Raw genomic sequence first — 8,011 nt, forward strand, 5'->3', positions numbered from 1 at the left:
CCCCTTCCTCTCTCTCTCTCTCTCCCCCCCCTTCCTCCCTTTCTTCTTTGCTCCTCTTCTCCCTCTCCCCCACCCTCCTCTCTCCTCTTTCCTGCCCCCTCCCTCCCAGGGTTGCAGGCTGGCTATCAGTAGACTAGCTCACTTAGGTAGGGGCTGGGGGAGGAGGGGGCCCACCCTGTTTGCCCCATGGTGGGGCAGGGGCTCATTTTCCTGTGGGGGACCAGGCTGCCCCAGAGCCCTGGATTAGGGCTGTCAGGAGTGCAGGCCAAGGATGCTAAGCACAGAGGCGGCTGAATTTGAAGCCAGGACGCAGACACGTGCATGGGGACTGCAGCCACGGCCATATGCCCATGGCCCCGTGGGTGCTGACGGGACGACATGGTGCGGTCCAGACGATGAACGGCCTTATGGCAGGCAGTGACCTTCATTCTGTGCACCTGACCTTGGCCAGCCGGCATCCTGTCTGGTCTTCCCCTTCCTTGGCTGTGGGACACTCTCCTGAAGTGAAACAGTGGGATCACCGGGTGCCGTTCTGGTCCCTGAGGATGGAGCTGCCTCCCTCCCCCTCCCACTGCCCCCAGGGTGCCTCATGGACCGCAGAGGCCCTGGGGCAGAGTTTGGAAACCAGTGGTGTCATCAAAAGCCTAGGGGCCTCCTCCCGTGTTCCTACAGCTGTAATGTGGCTGCGTCCACGCGTGTTGGGGCTCAGGGCTCGTCGGCACCCACGCGGCCTGGCGTGCAGTGCCCACCTACCAGCTGCTCGGCGGTGGCAGGGTCTCCAAGGACCATCCTGCTTACAGCCTGGACATGCCGTGGGGTCCCAGGAACCATGACTTCCCAGATTCATGGCCACGTGGAGCCTCCGATGTGTCCTTGTGTGGAATCCATCTTCACAGCTGTAATGAAGGATCGGGGTGAGGTCACCCCTGATCAGGGTGGCCCTAAATCCAGTGAGCGTGTCTTTACAAGAGACAGGTGAGACACGGGCGGACCCAGAAGAGGACACCTCTTCCAGAGGCAGAGAGCAGTGATGCGTCTGCACGCCAGGGGGTACCAGGTGTGGTGGCCCCGGCCGCTGGCAGCATCAGGAGGGGGGCCTGGAATAGACCGTCCCGGGAGGCTTCTGGGGGGCGGCCCTGCCTGCACCTTGACTTTGGACTCGTGCCCCGAACTGGGAGAGAATACGTCTCTGCTGTTTGGGCCCCAGGACACGCGTCCAGGGAAGGGGGCTGCGTGGGGAGGGGCTCAGAGGCCGGTGAGGCAGAACCCCGTCATCCAGGCTGACTTCTGGTCCCGCGTCCTCTCCCGCCGGCATCCCCAGACGCCCTGACCTGGGCCGGGCAGAATATGGAGTTCCAGCCTTCTAGAGCCTTCCTGTGCCTCTGGTCCCCGAGGTCCTCCACCTGCGCACCCCTCCAGCCACCCCGTCTCAGGGGAGCCGTGTGCCCACTTGCTCCTTCCTGCGCCCAGTGGTTTCCTCAAGGCTCCCACCATCTGGTGGCTCGGGCGGTCACACCCAACATTGGGTCTCTTTCCCAGAGCGACTGGCTGAGTGTCCAACGTGCGGATCCTTGGCTCCCAGTGGGCGGTGGGCGGGTGGCCCACTACCACTCACGCCTGCCCTTGGAGCTGCCTTTGGGCGCAGTCTCGCTGTCTTCCTGTGGGTGGGAGGGATGTTGGTTTTCCTCCTGGTGAGGGTCACAGCGTCCAGATGGACGACCACTGCTGTTGGTCTGTCCGTGGGCGTTATCCCCTCCCTGAGCAGCCCCCTGCTCCCGCCCCTGACGGCGGAGTCACCTGGGAAGGGCGGTGACGTTCACTCCGCAGGTGCAGGCCCCCCACGGGAACTGTGCGGCCAGCCTCCCCCGCGTTGGCGGCACGGTCTACTGTGGGCTCATTTGCTCTGAGAATTGGGGCGCTTCACACAGGGGAAGCGAACAGTTTTGCCTCTCTGTACACTGTGCACCCGGACACGTCACTGTCCCCTTTGATTTTGGCATTTGACTTTCAGAGAGTGTAAGGCCAGGACAAGAACTGGGTTTTAGGTTTCCGCGTTCACCCTGCGGACCCCGGCTCCCGCCGGTCTCCCTTCCCTTCCGCCTGAAGAACTTCACAAATTCCCATTCTGCTTCCATGTGTCACAGAATGACTGTTGGGCTCCCGTTCTGGAAGGACGTTGTCACTGGATCTAGAATCCCGGGTGGACGGTGTTACGATGTCCTTCCCTTCTTTAAAAACCGGACACTGTGGTCTCGTGGACTCCGCTGTTCCCCACAGAGAAGCAGCTGTTATTCTCTCCATCACCCTGTGGGCTGGCGGGTGCGTCTCCCACCCACGTGATTCTGCAATGCCCTGTCTCTGTCGTGGGCAAGTCGTGGACTCCCTGAGTCACCCAGGGCTTCCCGCGAGGACCACCTTCATCTCCCAAAGTAAGAAAAGGCAAAAAAAATCTGGTATTTCTCCCCGTCTCGCCAGCAAAGTCTTTAAATATGGAGAAGCTGTTCGGTGATGGATGGAGGCATCCCCAAATTCTCATTTTCGCTTGAAAGCTCTAATCTCAGGGCAACATATTCTGCCCGCTGTCTTCCTCGAAGCAACGGGCTAGCTGTTCACGTTTCGAAAACGTCTTCCCGCTGCCCAAGTTGGCTCTGTCCTCCGTCCGTCCATCAGGCGGTGACGGTCCCTGGGAACATCGGGGACTCAACGCTCAGCCAATCTCCGGGGCCTTTACCTCGAGGCGGCCATCGTGAGCTTTCTTGTTCATCACACAGAATAGCAAAAAGACTGCGCTCAACAGTTGAGATTTAATGCAAGCCCAGAGCATCTGGGGGCGGTTCTCTCTGCCGCTCGGCCCCTTGCCCGCCTCTGCCGGGGAAATGCCTTCACTCTTACCAGCTGAGGTGGACGAGGATTACGGGTTGTGGCTTGGGCTAATCCCCTTTGCCTGGGGCTGCAAACATCTAGAAGGCCAGCTCACGCTGCGCTGTGCAGGGGCCTAGGACTGAGCTCCGTCCAGTGTAGGGTTTCAGACGTCTTCTCGCTTCCAGCTTGCTGCTAACTCAGGGAAACCCGGGCGGGAGTGTTGACTCTGGATGCTTCCAGGCTCAGACATGACACAGCGGTCCATGGTTGGGGGAAAGTGTGGCTGGTTTCTTCCAATCCCAGCCCAGCCAAGCCTGGGTGGCCGGGAGGCTCACTGCTCTGCCAGACCCGGCCAGTCTGCCTGGGCCTTGCTCACTGTGCATGTTGTCCCTCTGGGATCGTCCCCCACCTCAAGGTCATCTGACCAGCAACCTTGATGCCCCTTTTCTGTGTAGGCAACATAATGCTCAGGTTCTGGGGAGTAGGATGCGGATGCTTTGGGGACCATATTCTGCCTATCATACCCTGTTCCTTGCAGCTCTCCATGGCTTAGCTGCCTGTATTTGAATCCAAAGCTATGCATGCACCTCTGTGCACCTTGCCCTCCCCCTTTGCGTTGTTGCTAAAATTTCTCTGCGCTGACTCACGGAGCCAGCCCCGTCGTACCCTGGAGTGTGGAGATGGGATTTCTGTGGAGCTGAGAGCCGCCTCCGTTTCAAGCAGGACCTGATGAAGTGGCTGGTTCCGCTCTGGTTCATCCCTCCACATGATAAATGGCACTCACATCAGCGGCAGGGAGCCTGGGTGGCCCCCGGGGACACTGCGGGACCTCGGGGATCTTTCTTTCTCTGTCTCATTGTTAAGTGTTAGCAACCTGCCTGCACGCGATGTCCTTGCAGGGACCCCCGGGGGAGTGTGAAGGTGACATTCAGAAGCCCGGGAAAACCCACAGAGGGACGTGCAGTCCCAGCCACAGCGCCGAGGAACTCCTGTCCCGGTGCTCCTTGGTGACATAATGTGGTTGGCTGTGCCCATCCTAGTCACAGGCAGAGTGTGCGGGCGCTGTGTCCCTGCTCACAGGCTCAGAGGCCACATGGTGTGTGTTGGCAGAGGACGGGGAGTCAGCTGAGGTGGCAGACGCCCCACCAGCTGTGGGTGGGCCGGGCCCCGGGCTGGCTCGCTCTTCTCTCTGCCCGCGATGCCCTGTGTTCCGCCGGCTGAGAGCGGGCGGCTGGAGCTGTGTGCCTTGTGGGGACGGTGGCTTGCGGCGGGGGTGAGGAGGATCTCGGGAGGAGCACGTCCTCTCCATGGAGCACATTCTCTGCACTGTCTGGGCTGAGGCTGGGCCTCATCTGGGGTGGGTTTTGTTTCTGAGTGTCTGCGGACAGGTTGGGATGTCCACTGCCTTTCTCACCATGGGACTGACCAGAGAGCACTTAAAGATGGAATTCTAAGTACTGGACTGAGGGCTGCTGAGAATTCTTTGGATGTGGGGTTGGTGGGGCACCTGCGTACTGGGGATGAATCGGGGTCATCTGGGTGGCTATGGTCAAAGAAGTGACAGACCTATGGGACCAAACCACAGCTGGGCTTCATCCTGTGTCTTCCGCTGAGCCTGGGCCACAGTCCCTTGGAGATGGGGTGGGCTTGGCCATAGGAGTCCGAGTAAGCAGGGAAGGGGTTTGCCCTGTGCCTGGAGGTGCTTGGGGCCTGGCTCTCCCTTGACCATCCATGCCTCTGCTTTGATTCTGACTTAGTGATCTGGGTCCTGCCCCTCCCCCCGCAGCGGGTGGTCGGGGTCACCTGTGTCTCTAAAAAACGTGGTCCTCAGATGCTGGCATTGTCCAAGGTTATGCATTTGGAGTCTTTGGAAATAGGGCGCATGCTGCACTTCTGGGGGGGGGCAATAACAGCACAGAGCCAGCCGGCGGCCCCCTCTCCTCCCTCCTGCTGTACAAAGCTTTTAAATTGTCTAGGGTCTCGATACGCTTACAGTTTCAAGTTTGTCTCTAGTTTACCACTGTCCTCCACTGCCCTGACCTCTGAGCTTGTGAAGGTGTGCAGGGACCGTCCCCGATGGCCGTCCCCGATGGCCACTGCCCTCTCCAGACTGTCCGGGTCAGCCTTGCTGGGACCAGGGCTGGTCCCCTCCAGTGCGGCGGCAGCAGGCTCGTGGGGGCTGGCCCCTGTCCACCCGAGAGCGTGGAACCTGCGCCGTGGCCGCCTCTGTTCCGTGTAGTCTGGACTTCTGAAGTCTCAGCCGCGTGACGGGTGAATGGCAGAGCAGCAGCGCGATGGGGTGCAGGGCTGGGGGGGTCAAGCACGGGCTCTGCGAGCAGGTGCTGGTCTGGTCATCCCACCCCGGGTTCCGAAGGGCTGACACCTGCCCCCCCCCGCCCCCCGGAAATGCAATCTCCTGTTAGGTGATAAGAAAGGCGCTAACAAGCTCTGAGCACCTGCTGTGTGGGCCTTTCTCAGGCTGGCCAGAGAGCGTGTGTTCTCCGGGCTCAGGGACGCTCTCCTACGTGGTCCCCAGGAGCGGAGGGGTGGCTGCCCCATCAGGGAGAGGCTCGTTCTGGCTGGACAGGAAGAGAAGTACAGGGAAGCCCAGGGCCGCTGCTTCCAGTGAGAGCCCCGGTGAGGGTGAGGGCAGGTGTGCGCACAAGGCGGGGCTGCAGCTTCAGGGGACAGCCTGGTGGCCTCCTCCAGTGCGCCCCTCGCCCAGGGCCTTCCCCCCCCCCCAGCCTGGGCCTCCTGTGCTGGCTGCTTCTCCTTTGTGCTCCCCCGTGTTCCCTCCCGGCTGGGACCTCACTGCCCCCATCGAGCCCCTCCCTCCCCTCCCCACCTGCCGGAGAACAAGGTCAGCTTCCTGGACGGCCTGCTGGCCCATGGAAATGAGTCGCTGCTGACCCCTGGCGTTAGGAATGCCCACCTGCAGGAATTGCTAGAACCAGCGGGTGAGCGGGCAGCCCGGGGATGGCCGGCGGGATGTGCAGGGAAGTGGGCAGTGGGCAGTGATGACCGGTGCGTGGGGCTGCACATCAGACTCTGGGGGGATGGCCAGTGATGAGTAGATGGGGTCGGGTGGTGACCTTGAACGTGGACCGTGTGCTGTGTGTGCCGAGGAGCTGCGGCTGGGCACCACCTGGTCAAAGCTGGCTCTAGGGAGATGCGGTTGGCGCAGTGTGGAGGGCAGCCGAAGGCGGGAGACCGGCGGGAGAACGGGCTCGGGGTCAGGAAGGTGTCCTGGGTGTGGGCAGGTGGGGCTGGCTCACCCCACGGCCTTTCATTCCCTCATGCCATCGGTGACCCCGGGCCCCTCCCGGTGCCAGGTGTGCAGGAGGCAGGGGCCAAGGCAGGCGAGCCAGTGGGGAAGGCGTGACGGGCAGGGGTCCCAAGGGTGACTCCTTTGTGGTGTCACGGTGGAGGGTCAGGGTCGGTCCCTAAGCCGAGAGCTGTGTGCCGTGAGGGGCGGCCCTTCCTGGGGAGCGGATCCTGGCGGCCAGGGTGGCACGGAGCAGCGCTGCGCGGCGTGGCGGGTGAGCAGGGCTCGGAGGCCACCTCTGTGCGGCGGGAACTCCCGAGAGCCTGAAGCAGGGCGCGAGGCCGGCCCCGGAGCACAGCAGGGGGAAGAGCCGTGGCGGCTGGGCGGTGGCCAGGCCCGGGGTGGGGGGAAGCGGCCGCTGTCCCCAGCGGTAGAGCCTGTCAGACCTGCTGACAGTGTTAGGAAGTGGGGGTTGAGGGAGGACAAAGGCAAAGTGGCAGCCCTGGGAGCCAGGTGCAGCTGGTGGCTGGGGGAAGGTGCGCTTGGGCAATTCAAGAGCTGCTCCTGAAAGGGAGGCGGGAGTGGGTAGGGTGGCACACGTCCCCGGCTTAAGGAGCAAAGGCTGCTGGCAGTGGCCGTGTCTGCGCAGAAGCAGGGGAAGACGGGAGGGGCTCTGGAGGGACGGGCAGGGCAGGTGCTCAGAAGAGGCTGGGCTGGAGAGAGATGGAGAGCACTGAAATCCTGTGCGACCCCCTCCCCCGCGAGAGTTTCCACGGAGGGCCCCGAGAGCCCCGAACCCCCCTAGTTAGGCTGCGGGTTTGGGGGTGTGGTCTGGGAGCAGGGAGCACCGGGTTTCCTGGAGAGGGGCCTGAAGGTCTGAGCTGTCCCTGGGCTGCCCCGGGATGGTGTGGGGGCAGAGGAGCTGGAGGGGGCTTGAGGGGGAGGCAAAGCCACCGGTGGTGTGTGCAGGGGGTGGGAAACCCGGGGCCTGGGAGGGGGGTGATGTGACCCAGGACCCCTGTGCAGGGACCTTAATGAGGCGTGTGGCACTGGCTCGTGGCTCCAAGCCCAGCTTCGGGGGGAAGGGGGCTCCCGGGGCGTGGGTGGGGGCACGAGCTGCAGGGCCCGGGACCTCCCTGGTGACAGAGGTCAGCCTGGCCCCAGTCCTGGCCTGGAATGGGAGTCATGGGGTCTGCCTGCCTCTTGAGCTGGGAGAAGGGGCTTCGGGATGATGGAGCGCTCCCCCCACTGAGGCCCTTGTGTGTGCGGCCCTCCCATTCACTCTGCACGCCTGCCCCCCCCATCCCACCCGGCCTGTGTTGGGTTTCTCCCCTTTAAGCATCTGTTGCTCAGCAGGAGCCATATCCCTCGTGTTCCCCAGCACCCCTTTAAAGATTTTATTTTACAATTTATACACAGGAAAATTCACTCTGCATTAGGTTTAAGTTTTTAATAACAGTATGTGCGGACATCGGTGATGTGTGCTTTCATCCGCTGGTCTGACTCGGAGGCAAAGCCTCTTGAACCCTCCATGCAAATTCATGCGGGACAATGCAAACAAGGAGCAGGGCTGAGGGTCTGAGGGCTCCCTCTGCCCCAAGCCCGGGTGGCAGAGGCCGGGCATCTTGGAGGGAGGCGGCGTGGCTCCCCTGGGACCCTCCCTCCACTGACTTCCCCAGAGCGAGTGGGGCCTGGGAGGGAGTGGGAGCCCTGACTGTGGCGCCCGGGCAGAGCAGCCCTGTCTGGTCAGGCCCAGGGCGGGGGGGGGGGGGGGGGGGGGGGGGGGGGGGGGGGGGGGGGGGGGGGGGGGGGGGGGGGGGGGGGGGGGGGGGGGGGGGGGGGGGGGGGGGGGGGGGGGGGGGGGGGGGGGGGGGGGGGGGGGGG

The sequence above is a fragment of the Phoca vitulina genome, unplaced genomic scaffold (assembly GCF_004348235.1).
Source record: "Phoca vitulina isolate PV1807 unplaced genomic scaffold, GSC_HSeal_1.0 scaffold56, whole genome shotgun sequence".
In the NCBI taxonomy this organism is placed as follows: domain Eukaryota; kingdom Metazoa; phylum Chordata; class Mammalia; order Carnivora; family Phocidae; genus Phoca; species Phoca vitulina.